The sequence below is a fragment of the Lonchura striata genome, chromosome 9, assembly GCF_050655825.1.
Source record: "Lonchura striata isolate lonStrDom1 chromosome 9, ASM5065582v1, whole genome shotgun sequence".
Classification (NCBI taxonomy): Eukaryota; Metazoa; Chordata; class Aves; order Passeriformes; family Estrildidae; genus Lonchura; species Lonchura striata.
In genome coordinates, this window is record NC_140711.1 from 16,594,388 (window position 1) to 16,616,125 (window position 21,738).

The 21,738-nt window shown below is 38.1% G+C and overlaps 1 long non-coding RNA gene across 3 annotated transcripts in view; it reads right to left on the bottom strand.

The window, feature by feature from the left end:
- LOC116183955 (uncharacterized) overlaps positions 1-21,738 on the bottom strand; it is a 35,912-nt gene that overhangs the window by 4,569 nt on the left and 9,605 nt on the right. For all 3 annotated transcript variants that reach the window (XR_014957381.1, XR_014957380.1, XR_004148674.3), the window contains exon 2: positions 9,292-21,702. This is a non-coding gene — a long non-coding RNA (uncharacterized LOC116183955). The remainder of the gene's footprint in view (positions 1-9,291; positions 21,703-21,738) is intronic.

The following is a 21,738-nucleotide window of genomic DNA, read 5'->3' on the forward strand; positions in this document are numbered from 1 at the left end:
TAATATTCCATTATTAAAGCATTTTAAAATATTTTATTTCTGAAATATTTTTAGGCATTTCTTTAAAAAATTTGAAACAATTTTGAAGTCTTGCCTTTGAGCTGTTTAAGTTGGCTGAAGTGACCTACATGCAATTAAATAGTTTGTACAATTCATGCCTCAAGAAAAACATCAAAAGATCTTAACTTTTCTTCCTATTTTACCTGAGTGGAAGAAGGATTTTTGTAATGCTTTCATAGAGGAATGCTAGAAAACATGTTGAGAACCCAAAGAATAAAATATCAGTGATCATAAATAACAGTGATGATAAATATCAGTGATAATAAAATAACAGTGATAAAATATCATTCCAAATAACAACAACAAAAAGACAATGACGATATATGTTCCCTTTTCTGTGAATCAGAGCAGCTAAATTGTGCACCATATGTCTTAGGCTATTAACAGGTATTCTCTTTACCACAGCTAATTAATTAGGAGAATTACATTCTAAGTAAGGGGAGCTGAGATTTGCTACTTTTTATGTTTCTGTAAAATTTTAGGCCACATTAAATCTATGGTTGCTGTGAGTTTATTGTATTTATTACAATATTTATATCTCTTGCTATTACTTTTTGAGTCTTTGATGGCGTAAAAAACTGTAAATGCCTCTAGAATGACTCACATTCTGAGTATATAATGACATTGTAGACATTTTGGTTTCCAAGTAACTTCTCTATTTTTGCTTTTCTTTAATTTCTCTTGCTTCTTCTTTTACAATGTACAATGTTTTAGCAACACAGAGAAGGAAACATGCAAAAAGTATTCCAATTTGAACAAAGACAAAATACAAGGTAAGTTAACTTTCTTTGAAGACACAGTCAAGTTACATAATATTCCTTTAATTATCAGGGTTTGATAGGCATGAGTGTACTGCTGAAATGGATGTTTTATCTGTGTTTAAAATTTGTCTTTTCCAAATAAAAGTCTGAGTGTTCCTTACATGAAACTCTTATCAGTAAAGGGATGTATTTAAGACTACATGTTGTGTTACACTCAAAGAATAAAACTATACCCAGTAGTTAAACATCAAAAAAGTGGGGATACACCAGATTATTCTTCTCAGTAGTAAGAAAAAACTATTTCTAGAAAATACCTTTCATATTTAAACTCTGCAAGACATATTTGAAAATCTTGATATTATTCAGTGAGGCTGTACACTAAGATTTGAGTCATATATGTCTCTAAATATTGCCTCAGTTCAAACTTATAAAATTTTCCTACTTCTGAATTATTTTTAGTTCATCATTCTCATCCTTTAAGTTCCCGATGTTCCTATACTCTTTTTGTATTGCAAAATTTCTCCAAATGATATTTCTTAAATTTTGGAATAGATTATTGGTACAAAATCAAAATACATTTGAATATGTCCTATCTTCTTAACATTTCACCTATAGCTAACAACATTCTTTCTCATGAGTCTGAATAAAACTGCAACACACTAGAAAGCATTCAGCATCAGTTCCCACACTTCCACCTTAAACCAGTCCTGTCCAATCGAAACCAGCAGTACCCTTTGGCTTCAGTGGAAGAGAGCCCATTATTTTAGTTAGAATTGCACATAATTTTCTGTCATCATGTGGATATTTTTTTCAGAATAGATTCAGTCAGCTTTGTGGAGTTACAGACAGTTTAGAAATACCTTATCTGAACATCAGTCTGACCTGTTAGCAAGTGATGCCTTCCTAGCATCTCACACTGTAATCCACATTTTTCCTTGAAGTCTCTCTTATATCAGGATTACAGTTAGAAGCAGGCCAGAATCAGAGCAGCAGGCTGCTCATGCGGTGATATTTGAGGTGAAATTCAATTTCCTCAATGGAGGCTTCCAGTGCATTTTAAAACGCCCTGAGTTACCTAAGACATCCATACGGGGCTATTGGATGGGATGGGGCTGTGAGAATAAGGAGACCCTCATTCTTCTGGAGTACAAAGGGGTTGAGGCGTGTGACACCCTGGAGCTGCCATGTTTTAGGCACTGCCAGCAGACAGTGCAGAGTCAGTGCTGTCACAGCTACCACCTGCTGAATGCCACACAGCAGCAGCCCTGGCTGCAGGATGGGCCAGCCAGGCTCCTGAGACAGGGACACCAGGGCACAGCCTGAGCAGCTGGTGAACACGAGGTCCTGGATGCCAGATCCAACTGCCCCTCTTGATCAGGGGGAGTTTACTTCTGCTGGGTGTGTATTCTTTTTGATTTACATTACCAGACCACTTCAATCACTAAATATTTAAGTATTAAAAATCCTTTTGTTTTAGCAGTGACAAAATACTGCTTTCAGATTATTAAATATTTCTATAAATATTTAGTCAAAAATAGCTTGGAGTTTTGAAAGATAATGAATGTAGCAATGATAGAAGATAGTATAAGACATGTTAGAGTGGCAATCTGATTTTGATTTCCTTTAAATGTCTCCTAATTTATTTATCAATATATTATCATTGTAATGTCCATGGGCAGTGCCTGAAATAATACAACTGATATATTGTGGGTTTATTATTTTGTGTAAATGCTAAAATGAAAGAATTTTTCTTCCATGCAGTCTAAATAAAAACTCTAAGTCTGTGGTGCTTTTAAAATGAAACTTTAGCTCCATGTAGAAACATTGCTGATGTACAAACAATCTTCACTTCCTATCAAACATTCTTTAAGCTTTTGTAATATTGGAAAATCTGAAAGATGAAGACTTCAATGTGTTGTGAGTAAAGACTTGAGTGAACAGGCCCCATGACTCTGTTACAAGAACTGTAAAAATTCATAAATTGAAATTTTACCACATCTTGCACACTAATCTTAATCAGCATACAGATCTAAACTGCAGAGAAGACCCTTTAACCACGTTATTTTTTGCCCATACATAGGAAACAACCACTGATAGGGGAATGACTAAGCAAAGCTGTCCTTGTTTATGCACATATAAAATTGACTTTCTAGAGCCCCTGACAACCACAGGACTCAGTGGTTTAATTCTACATTTAATTCTACAATGTCTATTCTGAGAATTCTAACAAAACCAATAACAGTTTTCTGCTTATTTAATGCATCCTTTCAATGAGTTCATCATTCTGCACAATAAATGGAAGACTGAGTGCCTACCATGCATATATATATATATATATATATAAAGTGGCTGAAGTAGCTAAATGCGCCATTTGCTAAACAAATTACAGTAGGAGACCAGAAGGCTGATTCATGATAATGCAGTGCACTTCAAAAATAGCTCCAGACACCATTATTGACACTGCTGAACTGCAGCTCAGTGACTGCACTGTACAAACAGAAGCTGGTCTGTGTGCAGCAGTTTAAAGCTTTGGAGCTGGAGCTCTGAAGTGATGTGTTAGTGCTAACAAGCTGACAGGAAGTGGTGATTCAGGCCCTTGGAGGGAAGCTGCAGTCACTGCCCCCTTTTGTTTAAACAAAAGAAAAATAATAGCATTTCTCTCTTTTATGTAAAGTTTGTACACATGCAATACCTGTCTCTGACACTTTCATCAAAATAAACTTCATATACTCTGTATTTTTCCACAGACTTTTTGCAGCCCATGTAATAATTTTAAATGCTTATTTCTTCTCCATGTGCTCAAAGGCTACACATGTCCATGGAGACTTTGTCACCTTTTTGAACCGTGCAGAGTCAGTAAGATACTGACTCTCCCCCATCCATATGTTGTTTGTATTCAGAAGTATTCTGGAAGAAGATGACTGTAGGTGAACTATGGAAAATCTGCTCTAGGGTTTTGCTAAGACAAATTAAGAAATGATATGTAGTACCTTCATTGTGGCTTGCTGTTACCCAACAGCCCAGCACAGGCTGGTTTTTGGTGTAATAAAAATGAGGTCACCAGGCTCTCCAAAGCAGCCTGGACACTTTGTCAGGAGGAATCCTATGGCTAACAGCTGAGTGACAGCTGGCCATGAGCAAAGTGAAAGCTTCCACCAAGGCTGTTATATGACTTTTGAAAAAAGGACTTATGCTCTGAAATTACCCAACTGCTTTGGAAGTGCTTAAACTGCAGTATTTGTGTACATAAGTACTTTCTTAATTGATGGTCACACAGACAAACCTGAGACTCTATAGATTATTTACAGCACCCTCCTTGCCTCTGAAATATCTTCTTTCGTTTTGGGGTTTTTTTGGGTGCTTGTCTCTGTTCTCAAGTATTACATTTCGTCTTTGAAGTAATGTGTACTTTAGTTAAATGCAGGGAGCATCTAAAGATGTCTGAAAATCACATAAAAATAAATTAAAAGTTACCTCAAGTAAACCCAGCATTTAAGACCACATTTAAAAGATTCTGCATTTATATAAAAATATGAAAATATTAGATGTTGGGGAGACATTGAAATATCAGAAATACAAGTTCCTGAGACAGCTAAACTTTAATGGAGAACTGATACAATAGAATAGTTCCAGAGATTTTGCGTACATAATATTTATACTTAGATTTTTTTTATATGTGAGTTTTTTAATTTGCTAGTGACAACTGGCAAATTCAATTTGTCTTTAAATAAAAAATCATATCCTGCTGACTAAAATTTTACTTCAAATACTGTTCAGAACTGACATCTGTTTGGATAGTTGAAAGCAAACATTCAGCACAGATTATGTCATACTAAGTGGAGATAGATACAATCAGGACTATACCTTGTTTTTCTACTAAATGTAATTCTACTTGTGAAAGATTCTGGAGTACTTTTGTAGGCTGATATATTTTAGACATTAGAGTTATTGTGTTGCAAGTTATTTCTCTGCACTACCCGTCTTGCCAGTTGAGAGGCCATCAGGAGGGCTTGGTGAGCAGCTTAATCTCTTCATTTGTTCTTGCTTTGCCCCATGAAATAGTATGAAATGAATTGAGAACTGGTTAAATAGCAGATGTCAGACAGCCATAATCAGTGGCACAGGGTCTAGTTGGAGGCCTGGCACTAGTGGTGTCCCCCAAGGTTCGATGCAGGACCCAGTATTGTTTAACTTATTGACAGTATTGTTTAGTTATTCATCAATGACTGGGATAGATTCCTCCTCAGCATGTTCACTGATGACACAAAGCTGGGAGGAATGGCCAGAGTCTTGTGCAGCCATTCAGAAGAACCTTGACAGGTTGGAGATGAAGAGGTAGGCAGAGGACCATCTGGTGTTCAACAAGGGCAAATGCAGGATCCTACACCTGGAGAAGAATAACCCCTGGCACTGAGCAAGGTGGGAGCCAGCCTGCTGGAAAGTGGCTCTGTATAGAAGGACTTGGGGTCCTGGAAGACAACAAACTGTCCATGAGCCAGAAGTGAGCCCTTGTGGCCAAGATGGCAATGAGATTCTAGGGTGCACCAGGAAGAGCATTTCTAGCAACTCAAGGGAAGTGATCCTGCCCCTTGACTCAGCCCTGGTGAGGCACATCTGGAGTGCTGTGTCCAGTTCTGGGCTCCTCAGCACAAGAGAGACATGGAGCTCCTGGAGCAGGTCCAGCAGAGGCTGCAAAGATGATGAAGGGGCTGGAGCATCTCTCTTCTGAGCAAGGCTGAGGGAGCTGAGCCTGCTCAGCCTCAGGAAGAGATGACTCAGAGGGGACCTCACCCGTGTACACAAGTCTGCAGGGAGGGCTCAGAGGAAGGACTAGGCTCTGCTCAGGGGAAGGACCAGAGGTGCTGAGCAATAGCACAAGATGCAACGGGCAGAAACTGATACCCAGGAAGTTCCATGTGAACATGAGGAAGAACTTTACTGTGCAGGAGACCATGCACTGGAATAGAATGCCCAGAGAGGGTGTGGAGTCTCCCTCACTGGAGATATTCTACAACCATAGAGATGCAATTCTGTGCCATGTGTTCTGGGATGAACCAGCTAGAGCAGGGAGGTGGGACCAGATGGCCTGCTGAGGTGCCTTCCAACTGTATCCATTCCAAGACTCTGTGAATCAATTTACCTATCAAAATGCTTTGCAAACAATCCTTATTATAAGGACACTTTTCATTTTCGTACTTTCTCATTTAATGGCCATCAAAAGGAGAAAGTTAAAGACATGCTTTAGAGGTTCTAGTATGATACTCTTTCAGCCATGAAAACCAATATATTACATGTTGCAGCAAAATCAGCTACTTGTGTGCAGGAAAGCTTGTCTTATTGTAAATAGCTGCTAAGCATGCTTAATACTTGGTTGTGGGAAAAAATAGCATCAAGCTACATGTATAAATTATGATACCTTTGGGTTTTTCTTTTTTTTACAGGACCTGGGAGCTCCCTTTAAACATCATGAACATGTTTAGTAATTCATCTGAGGGAAAATGCTCAGTATCAGTGCATATAGAAAATGTACTAAACCATTCCTTTAAACAGATGATTACATTGTTATTATTTCATTTAGGTTGCTAATACCAGAGATAGTTTGAGAATGCTTTCAAATGAAGAAATAAGTGCAGTATTTTCTCCTGTGCCATCACCTGCTCTGTTGTTCCCTCCTCTGTGACCATGGTGCAATCTGTTAAACAGTACAAGTACTTAATGTAATACCTCCAGAAGTTGTAACATGGACAATGTTTGGAGTACAAGGATCAAGTGGCAGAAGGCCTCTTGTTTTGATGGCACTTCACCAGTATCTTGCTGCATATACTGATCTCTGCAGTATTTACCACAGTGCACTCAGTGAATCATCATTTGTGCTTGGATTATAACAAAGCTTAAAGCTATTTGCCTATTACTTCCAGAAGGCAGAAAAGAAACACCTCAAGGTATACTCAAAACAGAACCTCATGCCCAACTCTGCCTGAAGCTACTTTTGTCAGAGCAGCTGGAATTTTTTTAATTGTAGTTTATATAATCATCATTGTAATTGACTACTGCCTCTTCTGCAGAGAAGAAAAACATGATGGCTATTCAAATATATAAAATAAAAAGCCCAGAAAAACTATCATTATGCATGGACTGCAACTGTGTTTGCACCTTCTACTACTTCTTATGACACCTATTGGAAGACACCATAAAAGCACTGTTTTACAACCTTTCTTACTTTGTTATTTGCACTATGTTTTAACCCTGTGGTTTATGGTCAGTGAAACAAAGAGCTGCAAACCAAGCTATTCAAGAGGCAAAGACTTGGTGCAATTACTCACCACATGGCAAACATTATTGACACAGCAGCTATTTAGTTTGCTGAGTTAGGTCTTACATGTAAAATTTTAACTTTCCATGTTCTAAGAAATTAAGATCATCAGGACTGTAAAAAGAAGAAAATCTTGGATACTCCTGCACAAAGTGTTTTTACAACACTGACTGGAACTTAAGGGAAGTCGACCTGCTTAAATTCTTTAACAATTTTCATATTCTTGCTATTATGACCTTACTACTATGAAGCTGGCTATGAAACAAGATCAAGCAGAAGACAGTACAATTTGGAATGTGAGAATACTGCAGGTTTGCCAAATTAAATCTAAACCAGCATTTATTTTAAAATAAATGAAAACCTACTTTCACTGGCAGAGAAAAATTATGATTACAAAGAGTACAATGAATCTATCTGAAGGTAACTATTATTAGATAGGCAAGTAACAGCAGTAAAGTAAGTTCCACTTAACAGTCTTTCCAAATGGCAAATCAACCTGAGAATCAAGTTTCAGAATAGGTTTTAATATCTGAAAAGATGTACACTATTCTTTCTTTACTCATTACATTTAGACCAATGAAGTTTTATTACAATTTTAGTGAACTACCTTTTTTTGGTGAATTTGTCCCTTTTACTGTTGAATTCTGAAATATATCAAAAAATAGGAACACAAATTCTTTTTGTTTATGTGTTTAAAGCAATGAGTTTTTGATCTAACAATGCTGATACATTGTTCTTGTAGGACCACTAAAATTGCTATACATGAGGAAAGGACATGTGTATTTTCTCACTTCTTGCTTCCTTACGTTCACTGTATGCTCTGGAAAGTCTAGAGGTTGCCTTTTGAAGTAAGGTAAAGCTAATTAAATCCTTGGGGATTTATTTTGACAGAGGTTACCTAGACATAGAAATCCGAAAAACTAGAGTAATTTTTAATTGAAAGTTTTTCCAGCATTGTCAACTCCAAGAGATCATGAATGCACACATAAGTACGAAATGCACACCAGAAAATTAATTGTCAGCTTTTAAATGATTATAAAACTGAAGGAAAGCAAACCTGGTGTTCACTTGCCTTTTAATGTTTAACTTTACAGGGTATGTTTGCTTTTAGCTTTGATATAGATCTGTGAAGCTAGAAGTTATTTTAAAATAAATGCTAATACACTTCCTACTAATTGGATCCCCAAATCCTATCCCATAATGCTGCAATGAGGAAAAAAATTACATTGTACTTCAGGGTAAATTTCAGTAGCTGCTGCATTACTGTGCCATTCACTACAAATTGACATTCACAACTTGTGACATTTAAATTTGAAAGCAGTGGCCTTATGTACATGGTCTTACTTTTGCAGGTGTGACAAGCAGATAAAAAAGGAGTAAAAACCTGCTTATTTAGCAGTGAGTTCAGATGAGCCAATCAGATCCCTCTTTGTAACCTGAAGGAAAAAAAAAAAAAAAAAAAAGAAAGAAAAAAAAAAAAAAAGAGGAAGTATGAGCCCAACCACTTGCCAATTTCTTCTGTGGTCAGGCAGCAGATAAGTTGTTTTCAGCTTAGTCTTTATTTTAGCTTATTACCATTGTCATACGTACAGCAGAGTTTGCACAGATACTAAAGCCGATCGTGAGTTCCACTTTGGAATGAGCCCTGAATTTTAGGCACGATGGGGGTGAAGGTTTCCTGCGTCGCAGTGTAGCAGAGAGAAGGTAACGACTTGGGAAGCAGAAGCAGCCCGAGCTCTGTGTGCGAGCCGAGCCCCGCCGCTGCCGGAGCCGCCGCCGCGGGCTGGGGCTGGGGCTGGGGCTGGGGCTGGGGCTGGGCCCGCCCGGGCCCGCCGCCCCTCCGGGGCCGCCTCGCCCGAGCGCTTCTTTAAGCCAAGAGCTCCGTGAAGAAAACGTCACAGGATGTCAAAAACAACACAGGATGTCTGATCTGTACAGTCACAACTCCTGAACGGGTCTTTTAGAAATGCACGCATTTCAACATCACTGACTTGCTATGTAAAAATAAGGAAACAAACTATATAATACCATAGCTGCATATTAGCAATGGAATCTAAAAATTACTCCAGACAAATACTGGAAAATAAAACAACTTGGAATTATTAATAGTTTTTTCACCATAAGTAATTTGAAATCTTGCTGCTTCTCGTATTTTACCTTGTTATTCCCAGGTTTGAATCAGAGCAGGAGAGATTGGAAGAGTCCTGCTACAGGGAGGTGGGGGAAAGTCCAAGCTGACAGGTGGAAAAAAGTGCTGTCTGTGTGAAGACTGGAGTAACACGGCCTGTTCTGAGTATCACTTAACTGCATTGCAAGTACAGGACCAGATTTAGAATAACTGCAAACTGAAACCTGAATAGTGGTGGAAACAGTAATCTCTACAGAATTCTGGTAACACAACTTGAGTGATCAATGGGGTATCTCTTCTGAGTGTCTTGTTCACAAGCACTTGTCCTGGCAAAAAGCCCTAGGTCCTGGATATCAGGAAACTGTTTGTGGTTTTTCCTGTCTATGACTTCTTTGGGGTTATAGCCCCAGGAGCAGATGGTCTTAAGTTCAGTCACTAATGCAGATTGATGGTGGCTGTTTTAACAGTAGTAATTTCGATATCTTTTAATGGCAGAGTTTGCAGTGGAATTAAATTCCAATTGATAAACCTTTAGATAATACCATATTTTTTGCAGTTTAATCATTGTAAGATGATTGTAGACCACAAGCTAAGGCAGCCACAGACTTTCTCAAACAAGTATACTCACCATGTTATATTTAACAAGACACTAAACATCCCAGAATCATCAAATTCTTTTCTCCAATACAGCTCTTTCTTACAAAAGTAAGAGAAAAGGCCAGTAGAATCTTTGTCAGGTAGGCATAAGCTAATGAGGGATGTAGCTAATTTCTGACTTTCTCCTTATCCCTTATGACAGCTCTAAAATGCTCTCTTAAGCTACTTTTGCTTTGTTATGTTTTTATGTTTTAAATGCATAGCATAAGATACACTATTTTGTCCCTGCTTTTCCTCTGCATTTGTAAAATTACATTGGTCCATTTTATAGTGGCACAGAACCTCAAAAAGCAGCAGCAGCCAACCTGCTCATCCACAATGAGTAACCACAGGCTGAAAATGGCTGAGAACTGCGTGCTGTGTAGAAAAGACACACAGAAACCAATTGTCCTTGTGGTGATCCTTCTCCCTTCAGTGGATTATGACTGGTATTGCTTGCTAATTTGAATATTCACCACTGTTAATGGAGAGGATATCTTCTGATGATTTATACAGAGGATTTCAGAGTGGTGACAGCTGTTGGTGGTTATCATTTCAGAGAATGTAGACAGAAACACCTTTGGAGTTTATCTTCAAGGTTGCCTTCTGTGGTGGTACATCCTCCCCCACTCCTTGGGCTGCACTGTCATCTCAAAAACACCCATTAAGCCTTGGCCTTGATGAACAGCACCTGACTAAGCTCTTGCACTTATCAGAAACTCTGTCAGCTCCTGTTTTTCAAAGAATAGCCTTGGAAAATTAGTTTTCAAGACTGAATAACAACTTGAGTGGAACAACATTTTATTATCAGACTTTCAAAGAAAGTTACTGACTCTCATTGTGGCCAGGGTGGAAAATTACTATGACTAAAGCCAACTCGTCTGCAGCCCTATAAACAGTTGTCCTAAGTGAGACCCTTTGAGCTGTCCTGGACCACAGCAGGCTGTGCCCAGCCTCTCCCCTGGAGTAGGATATGCTTGGAGCAGATGAACTCTCAAGTTGCTATACTTGGAGTACCTCTGCCAAACGCTGCATGTGTACCAGTCATTTGTGACATCTTCATGACAGATGTTCTACAGTCCTGCAAAGCTTTTCAACACCTTCCAGGAAGGCCTCTCAAGCCATGTGTTTCTGCCCGCATGTAAAGATAGGTTGGGATATTTTATGTGGGTTGAAAGCAGTAATTGGGCCTAAATAGAGATTACACAGCAATTTAATAGGGCAGCAGATAAATTCTTTTCTACAGGAGCTGACATCTGCCAGCAGTAACTGCAATCGTGTGATTAGTTTTCCAAATTTTAATATTTTTCAGGAGAAAGCATGCTTTTACATGTATTTTTACCTTTTAGTGTTCCTACTCAGAAGTAAAGCTGGCATCAAGTATCATGAATATTCTCTCTCAGTGTCTTCAACTCAAAAGGTGATAGGTTTAGGTGATACATTCCATTTTCTGTATTTGCAAGCACAGTGAGTGGTCAGGTCTCTGTAAAGCACTGTGCTTATCAGTGCATTTTTCATTGATAACAAAAATTCTGGAAATCAAGTTATGCCATTGCTTATATCTGCTCAGCCTGGCTGCCTAGACCTAGAGCCTAGGATCATACTGACTTCATGGAATTTGCAGTGATGTAACAGTTTGAAATTCAGCTTGAGAAAAAAATGAAATATATTCTCCACTGAGTAAAGAGAAGTTGGACTTCCAACTTCTCTTTCTTATTACTTTCCAAAATAGATTCCCTCACAGTTAGATGTTTCTAACAAAACTGTTTTGCACATTGCTGGAAAATGATTCTGTGATCGTGTTCTTTTTGTATTGTTCTGTTTCGTCAGTGTGGTTCAGAACACAAAGGCTATTGTTTAAAAAAACCATGAATGTTAATTTGCATTCCATTGCTGGGTTATTACACAGAGTATGGTAAGAAAAAACAAGCTCTGATTTAAAAAAAAAAAAAAAAAAGGATATTGTTTCCTTTTCCCTTTCTTCTTCCTTGTGACTGGTTCTCCTTTATTTTAATGTTTCTAGCCCATACTATGCTCTTAGAGACACTGACTCTCTTCTAATACTTTTAGGCAAATATAAGTTTATCCACAACTGTGTCTATAGAATACAATATTTCAGCTGGGAAGGACCCACAACAGCCATCTAGTCCAGTTGCATATAGATCATCAAGTAGAGCTATATAAATTTAAAAATTAATTCTATAATAATGTTTTTGAGCAGTGACACTTGCAATACACAATTCTTACATTAGAAGGTAATTGTAATCTGAAAATTCATATCTGTACTATTCCAGAAGATTCTGAGTGTAGTTTCGCAAGTGGCAGTGACCCCACTTAGACCACTGCCACATCTACCACTGTCTGTTGATTCTCAGCCCTGAGCACATGTTCCAGCCAACGCCACAGCACCAGTTCTGCTGTTCACACAGCAGTGTGGGGAAATAACCTCACCAAGAGGATTGGTTTCCTCCTGAGCTGCTCTGACTCCACATGCAGCCTCACAAGCGCTAAGCTAGAATGAGGAGGGTGGGAGGAACATGACACAAGAAGAGGAATGAGTAGAACTGTCTGGACCCTGATGACACTAATAAGCCTTTATTGGCCTGCCTCACAGCCCTACCCATGGGCCCAGAGGCTTTGTTTACATTCAATACCTATTTCTACCCTGTACAGCCATACCTGTGCCTGTATCTGTGCCTGTTGATCTGGGCATTGTGGATTGTTCTGGCCTCAGACCTATGACTGACTTCCCAGCCTGACCTTGGCTCTCTCCTCTCTCTTGTCCTGACTGGGGATCACAAGGCTGGACCACTCCTGGCTTGACCTCAGCTCTGCTCTGGCATCACAGACCTGCCTGTCAGTCACAGGGCTGTATCTGACCCAGACTGACTTCTCAGCCTGACTTGGACCTGCCTCATTGTCATGAACTTGCTTGATGACCTCTTTTGACCATGGCTACCACCCCTAGCTTGCCCTGTCCTTACTTCAGGACAGGTGGAGGGTGTCTGGTGAGCCACCTGCTCTGCTTGCTGCCATCTATTTCCCTGTCCCTAGGGAGCAGCCAGCCTTCATAAGGACCAGGCACTGGGAGCAGTGGGATCTCTGCCTGGCTCCTACCAGTTTAAACAAATTACAAGGCTGTGTTAAGAGGTGGCAGGCACAGAAGGTGGTTCCAGTTCTTCCAGGAGCTGCTTTCGAAAAGGGGCAGTCACACCACTTCCCCAGGCACAGGTATTTGTTCCTACCCCTTTCCCCTGGGCCAGCACAAGTGTTTGCACAGCAAGGCAGTGAAACAGAGCAAACAAAAGTGATGCAGTTGGTTCTTGGAAGAATGAATTTAACCCTTTACCTGGAATAAGAACAAACACCTCATGTTGAGAAGAGTGACACAGATTCAGCCTCAAGTGTTTGTGGAAACTTGGAAGATCAACAAAATTAGGGATTTTACTGATTCCACTAGGTCTGGGATCCCAGGAATTTGTATGATTGGCCTAGGCTGAAGTGAGAAATTGTGTATCTTCCTTTCTGTCACTACTCAAATTAGCTCAGGTATTAGGGTGCTGCTGCAATTACATTCTGCAACTGACAATGTAGATGAATCTGTGGTTGTTTAGACCTTTCTTATATAAGTAAACAAAGCAACAAAATTATTCATCTCAACCCAAAGATCCTGGGCTCAGGGTTTACTTTCAGTCCATATTGAACACGGAGGGGGTCAAAACAGAAGTGTTCTCTGTCTGACCCTGCTTGTTCAGTTGTGTGAGGTTGAGCCACTTTAGTCCTGATTGCCTGGTTTGGGCTCTTCACTGCCCATCATTTTGACTGTTCTTTCCAAATGTCAACTTCTGTCAGAATCAGCATGGAAGTAATGTCATGACTGGTGTCATGACTGTCATATCTGCAGTGTTCAGAAGATGTTAATTTATGGAATCCTTAAGCACTAAGTGAAATCTCCTGGATAAGGCTCCCACCATTGACCATTTTGCTGGCAGGGAAGCTTGGGGTTAGATGGAAATGGAGACTAAGCTGGTGCTGCAGTTGATTTGCTTATGTCTGTACTGTTCAGCTTCCATGTTACAGTAATTTAATTTTTATAAAATGGGGAAGAAGGGAAATCTTTCATATAAAGTGATAGAGCCAGAACTGCTCAGCAAATAAAAGGCATATTCAGCATAAGCAGGTAAGAAACCTAATGAAAAGAGAAAATGGTAATCACCAATAATTTCTTCACTATGTTGTAGAGGAAAATACCTTTCATGAATTACTAGTTACTCCCTGTTGGATATTCATAAGAGAGCATTTCCTTTCTTCTGCTATTAACAATGGCAAGTATGTTAAGGACTTAATTAAAATGATTTTTTGGGGACTAAGAAGACACATTTGCATAAATATTCTAGAAACTGATAGTGTTTCAAAATGTATCAAATATAATGGAAATTAGGAATCATTTAAAAGGCAGTCTAAAACTAGAAAACCAAGCAGGCACATGAAACAAACTACAAGTGTTAAATAAGTAGAAAATTATGAATGGTACAAAGGGTGGAAGAAAGGCAAAGGATTATTTTTGTCTGAAATAAAGTCTCTGATGCTTGGCAAAGATGCAGCTTTGTCGTAGCTCTTATTGTGAGATACATTAAATCAGACTAAGATTAATGAGTGACAGATTAAGTGTTTTCCAGGACATTCAATAAGAAGAGGATGCCAAAACAGCTTTTAAATGTTTGGTTGTTGTTGTTTGTTTTTTTTTTCCCAAGAGCTAAAAATATTGGAGGATACTGGAATGGAACTTGGAGAGATTTTTTATTATTTTAACTGTTTTGTCCTGATGACTGCTTCAGGCCTCATGACCATTATTCAAAATATTCTCCTACTTTTAGATATGTATCAGACTAAACAGTAAGAAATTCTTGGTGCTTACGAATGATCTTGCAAAGATCCAGTGAGAGTTTCACAGTAAATGAACAAGCAAAAGAAATTTACCTGCTGTACATCCACAGCAACACTTTGCCCTTGCTGGTGATCACTTCCTCAGAGCAATTGCATCATGATTTTGGGAGTGCTTTATAATGTTTGTATCTGACATTCCACTTGGATTAGTCTGTCAACAATTCTTGGTTGGGATAACCCCCTTGTGCACGTGGTGCTGGGTTCTATTCCTGAGTAAATCACTTAACCTCTCTGTCTTTTTCTCTTTCCACCCATAAAATTAGCATAATAATGCTAATTCATCACAGGCTATAGTTAGGCTCAATTAATGTTTGTAATGATCTCTGAGATTGTTGGATAAAGCATGCTGTAAAAGTGTATTATTATTGTTAATAGAGCCTTTTGTACTTCAGCACTCCAACAAAGCATTACCATTGCTCACCAGCTCCTAAAATTTCATTGAAACTCTGAAGGACTTAATGGGATACAGCTTTCTGTTAGTGTGTCCATTTATCTTCCTGGCTTATTCAAACCATCACAACAGTTTCAGTTCTGCAAATGGAAGAGCTGTGGAATTTGTGCAGAGAGAAATTATGTAATTTATTTTGTAAGTGATCTAGGACTGAAAGCTCTTTAAACAGGCCCTCATTTACACTGACCTCAGTTCTGGCTGAACTAGTTCAGACTGTAGAGAGCTGTGATTTGTAGAACAACTTTTTTTAAAATGAGGTACCTGTCTGATCAGGACAATAAATAGTCATAGCTGTGGAAATTATGGCAGTAGAAGAGAGTGGGAGTAGACAAATCTCACTCTGCTGTTGGAGGAAATTATCTGGGGTTCATTGTTAATGCTCTTGGGTGTTGGTTAAATATACCAGTTTAAAAGTTGGAAGATAAATGCTATGTCAGGAGCAGAGGAAGAAATGAAGGAACAAGCTTCACAACTTAACTAATTAGGAGAAATGGTTTGAGATCTACTGGCCTCAAAGAGCAGCCCACATTTAGCAGCATTTTGGACAGCTAAGCATGAGCATGTGAGCCTGAAATGGATTTCTTGATTGCATTGGTTCTACATTTGTAAGATTATTTGGAGCTGTGAGGCAGTAATCTCTACACATGGGTTTTAGGCAGTGAGATTACTCTGTCCTGTTATGTGGCATTTTATTTTATCAAATGCTAAACAGCTTTTGTGGGACTTCAATTATTTTCTCTCCTGCTGCCATATATCAGCTTCCTACCCCTACTTGTTTCAGTACTTGCATTATTCACAAGTGACTTCTTACTATTTTTAATAATGAGAAATGTGTGTTATTCTCATCTTGTTTGTTCTTTAAAATAGGTAGACAGTCCCTACTAAAGCTTTATGGAAAAAGAAAACCAACAATAATATTCACAGACTGGTTCTTCTGAAAGTCTTACATTCCAGAAGTATCTTTAATCATGTGTTATGTAAAATGGCTGAATAGATTTTATGTTGGCTTCTTTGAGCAACTTCCTTTTTTTCCAACCTATTTTTTCCAACCTAATTTTTATTGCCCTTCTTGTCTCTACTGTCTAGTATTACCAAGGATGATTCAGATAAAATTACTGTAATCTCTCTGCAGGATTTTATGTGACTCAGTGAAGACTCTTTCCATATCAAATCTTTAAGTCTTACTCTCTAAAAGAAAGGTTTGCTCCTTGAAACTGGAAGAAATAGGTGATGTGAACATGGTTGAGCTGATCAACACAAGCAAGTTGTGCTGATTTCTACACAGAAAAAAAAGTGGCAAGGACATAGTAAATTTGATAAAAATACAATACCTGCATTCACTAATCATGTGAATTAGCCAGGAGTGAGAAGAGACAGAAATTTGAGACCTTTGTCATAGTGTCTGGCAGCAGTTTCGAAAGCAAGTAGTGCCTTAGGAGATAGAATTAGATGGAGAGACCATGCTCATCAGTACTTAAAGGACTATTCAGAGAAAAATCAAAACAAAGCCACTTGTTATTGCTAATTACTGTGAGTGTCATATTATATAGAAATATAACTTATAAAGGTGAGTGCAAATATATGTAAAGGTATCATTTTCTTGAGATTCCATGGATGATTCTACAGTGGTTTAAAACCTTCTCTTTGCCATTTGTTTACAGTGAATCTCAGGTGTTCTATCCTTAAAAAACTTATGGATTGTAGAGTACTAGACTGTAAGTAGCTCTTAGAAGCATTTAATGAAAAACCATCCAGCATCTCAGTGTATCTTAATACATGACTTGTCTGGGATCCTTCAGTGTAGGAAAGCCTATGCTTTTTCCTAATGCATATTCATAACACATTAATACAAGGGAATATCTGAATACATTTCATAATATTCAGGTACTTGCTATTTTTCTAGATTGTCAGTACTTGCCTTTTATAAAAGGAATTGCCTTTAATTCTCTCTTTAATTTCTCTCTTTTAAAACTGCTCTTTTAATTCAGCTAGAAAAGTTCTATCTGACAGGAACTGAAAAAGTCTAAAATTGCATCTTAGAGCACTTAGATATTATTTTGGTGTTCTGTTCATATGAGTGTGACAATTAAAAGTGAAGCTGTGTAAATCATTCATAGGAATAACAAAGAACAACTGTTTTCAGTCCCAGCAAATAATGGAAGACTTCGTAGCCACACAGAGACACAGAAGGAATTGTGGGAAAGTCTGGGAAAACTGTCAGCATTCAACTGAGTTAGTCTGTATTCTTGGGGCAATTTAAACTGATGTGTACACAAAAGGAAGTCCAGGGTATGTTGGCTGGATCAGGCATAAATGTGCTTTACTTTGGCTCTAGCAAGGCAAACTCTGGAGTGGAGGTTCTACCATCAGTCCTTTTTTTTCCTCCCCCTGCCTTGTTTTCTACATCCCAACAACAACTAGTGAAGGTTTCAGTACTGAAGAAGGCAGCTTCTTCATGTAGGTTGTAGCAGCAGGAGTTTGGATGGAAGGCAGCTGAGCAGCAGGTTAATTACTAGGCTCAGTGTCTGGGTACTTGGATGCTTTCCTGAGTGTGTTAGGTCAGAGAATTTTAGTTCATGATAAAGGGTGTGGGTTTTTTGTTCTCCAAAATAACTCTGAATTTCAAACTAAGTGCTCATCAATAATGTGTTTTATGCAATAGCACTAGTGAAATGAAGAGACAAACATAATTAATGCAGCTAAATTCAGAGGCTGAAGGAGTCGTTCCAAGAGCAGGTTTGCTGATAGGCTGTAGCCAGTTCTGGAATGCCCTTTTAGAAACACCCACCCTGGATTCCCAGCTGTCCTTCATGTCCCCTTGTCATTGCTTTGCAGGGATTATATCACCAAACAGCTGACTACAGTTTCTTGAGGGTTGGAGCTGATTCTGTCCCTTGATTGCTATATGCTGCTCATTTATCTGACAAACAATTTTAAAAACAAAAGAAACAAAAGTACAAGTACTAAGGTGGGAATGAACCCAAGTGTGTGTGTTTGTTCATTTGTTCATTCACTTATTAAACCTGTTCACTACTATTAAGCAGAAGTCCTACATGCAGCATGTCTTCTGTATAGAAGGAGGCACAATTGGGCTTGGGCCACTGTCAAAGAAAGACAGAAGCAAGCTTTATATGACAGACACATATAAAATTAAAAGTGTTTGTCACTTTTTTCTCAAAGTCTCCTAGTCTTCCTCCGGATATTTACAAGGTTAGTGCTTGTAGAATTCCCAGACTATTAAACTGCCCATAGTATTTCCTTCTTAGGAAGACAAGGTGTGGCAATATTTTGAGATAAAAATCAGTACAGTTTAGGGACTTCAAGTGAGTCTTTGTTTCCACACTCTACCTCCTTTTGCCAAATGATTGATGTGGAGGACTAGGACATTTCCTCTAAAAAAACATATATAATGAGGAGAATGCTCAATATGAAGTGATGCTGCAACTCTTCGTTCCTCACCAGTTTTGATAAGCAATAGTATGTGAGAAGCGATAAGATGTTGTTGCACTCGAGTGGTGATAAATAAAGGAAGAGGAAGTGTGTTTACAAGTAGGATGCTTGAAAGTGAGAAAGGCTGCAGCACAAATAGCCTGTGAGATCCAGTGTGGATACTTGAAATAGGCTCACTTTAAGCTGATTGAATACAGAACCAATACAAGCCTATAGCATGGATAAAGGTAGTCCTGACCTTGCAGACGCAGGGAATTTGGACGTAAGGATTCAAGTGAGACTGTGCCTTGGGACTGTAAGTTTTGGCACAAATCATGTTAGACTTAAATCCAAGTTGCTGACTGAGAAGTAACATACAGTATTCATATATGTCAACCTTGAAAAATTGGACTTACTTTGTGCAACATACAAGTGCACTTTTTAAAATGTATTTATTTACTATGGCATGTATTGTGTAATTATAGAAGGATTTAGAGACTGATTTCTGAGCTGAAATGATGCTGAGTCTGAAGCAAAATCATTGCAAATCTAAGCCTACAAAACTATTACTAAGCACTGAAAGTGGCCCATTCAGGCAAGAGATACGCATAAAGATTTGGACAAAGTCACTTCCCCGTTCAGTGTGGAATGTTTATTCCTCTGCTGTGTTCTCTTCCAGCAGGGTTTTAATGTTTCCTAAATCACACAACCCAGATCACCTTGTTGTGTCTGTCCCAGAGCACTTCTTATCTGAGTGAATGAGAATGCTGACTTCAAGAATGCAGCAACAGATATATTTATTGTGAGACTCCACTGAAATCGGTCTTTTGCTGGAAATCATTGTCTTTAAACAAAACTACCACTTGCTTCTGAAATAATAATATCATACTTTAACAACTGGCTCCATATAGCCCAAATCTTCTGTTTTTGAAATCTATAGGAACTTTGCCATGGTTTTAAACTAACATGACAATATACATTTGACTAAGAGATGAACATTAAACACCCTCAAAATTAATCCGTATTTAATATTCTTAAATTTGATATATTTTATATATTTGATATATGGTGGCATCTATATAATCAGACAGCTCATACTTTAAAACCCTCAGAACAAACAAAAAAATCTAAATAAAGGCTTGCTAAAATCCAAACTTATTTCGTAATCATGCATTGGAATAGCAGTTGTTTTTGCTGGTCTGATCTGCCTTTCTGTTGGCTGGATTCCCTTTCTGTGACAGATGTGCTATTTATGGAAGGGGATTCTGAATATTTTAAAGCACTGACTGTTAGGAACATCTCATTCCCAGCCTTTAAAATGAAAGAGAGCAAAATGCCAAATAATTTCCCAAAGAAAAACATCCAAATTAAACAGATACCTATTTAATAATTTTTTTTAAAAAGGTGTAGAAAAGCAAAATAATATTGTCTATTTTTTGAAAATAAGTGAATCATACGTACATCAGCCTAGTCTTTGCTGTGCAACATTTTCTGATTTAATACAATACTTGGTATTAGTCTCCCCTTTTAAAAAGAGGCGATTTTATGGAGGAAAAAAAAAATCATCATGTACACAGGTTCCTAGGGAAAAAAATATGTGTTTGAAATTTGGCTGCTTTCTTCCTCAGCCGTACTGGCAGGTCAAATGAAAGCTAGTGCTTCTCTGTACAAATCTGGCCTCACAAAGAGCTGCTTATTTCTGCAATTGCTCAGAAACCATCTAGATTTACTTATACATGTGGTAAACAATGGTTACCCAAGGAAATCTTTCAGTGGAATATTTTTAGAGCTAACACATTAATCTTCACAGTTCTGTTCTTGTGCTAGATATCATCTTGCGGTATTTGCAGGTAGAGAGATAAAGAACTGAGAGAAGTCACCGACATAGTGGGGGGGACTTTACTCTCTAAACAGGTATATCATATGGTTTGTTTTACCTCACCTGATGGTTTAGACTTCTGGGAAGGTAACTCAGGTTACAATAAACTGCAGCATGGTTCTCTCATTCTCCTTCTGGAGACAGCAACAATGAAAATTTTGATTATTAGGCGTTTTTTTTTTAAAAAATCAGATTGGCAGTTTTTGATGCTTTTCTTGTTGCATATTTTTCATTATACATGCAAAATATTTTGTTGTATTTTTAAGTTTTCCAGATGAAAACCCTTTTTTTGACATTTACAAAAATCTAATTCCTACAATTACTCTTGCAGTCTCTGCAGAGGGTGATACCAATTTAACGTATGCAGCTGAAAAACGTATGTGCTATTAATCTCAGAGAGTAATAGAAAGACATTAAGTAGGTGATGTGAAATTTTTAATTATCATTATTATTATTATTATTATTATTATTATTATTATTATTATTATTATTATTATCTTTGCAGCTATGGTTTTATATTTCAATTTTTTTTCTTCAAGACGACAGCACTTTAGTATCTGCATTGACCTCCATGATGTCAGAATGTCATTGTGCAAACGTAGCTAAGAAAAGCTGCCGAGAAAAAAAAAACAAAGGAGCTTTGCGCCTTCCAATAACATGAGATGTGCATATACAGTACGTAGCATTTTGGAATTTATACTGTGCTAGTGAGTTGTTGCTTTCAGTTTGATTAGACAATCATTGTTTCGTTTTCCTTGCTTTGACAGTGAGTATGCTTGCACGCTGCTTAAGTCTTCTTAGTGTTATCTAGGTCAGTGTACTTAGGATAGCTTTTATGTTCTGTAGGTCTGACAGATACCATGCTTGACAGAGATCGGCAGCAAATTTTGTTTTATTTGTTATATCTGAGGATAGAAAAATATCTTAAAACTAATCAGAATTGTATACCACATAGCACCTACTGTTTCTGCATTGCAGATATATTTAGCTCTAACACTGCTTGTGGTTAACAGGGTGTAGCGTAGACACAGACAGCTGATCATGCAGTCAGACCCGGTGCTCGTGTGGTTTGTCAATACTGCTCAGGATTTTGATGGACTGTAAAAGAGAGAAAACAGAAAGGAGAGAAAAATG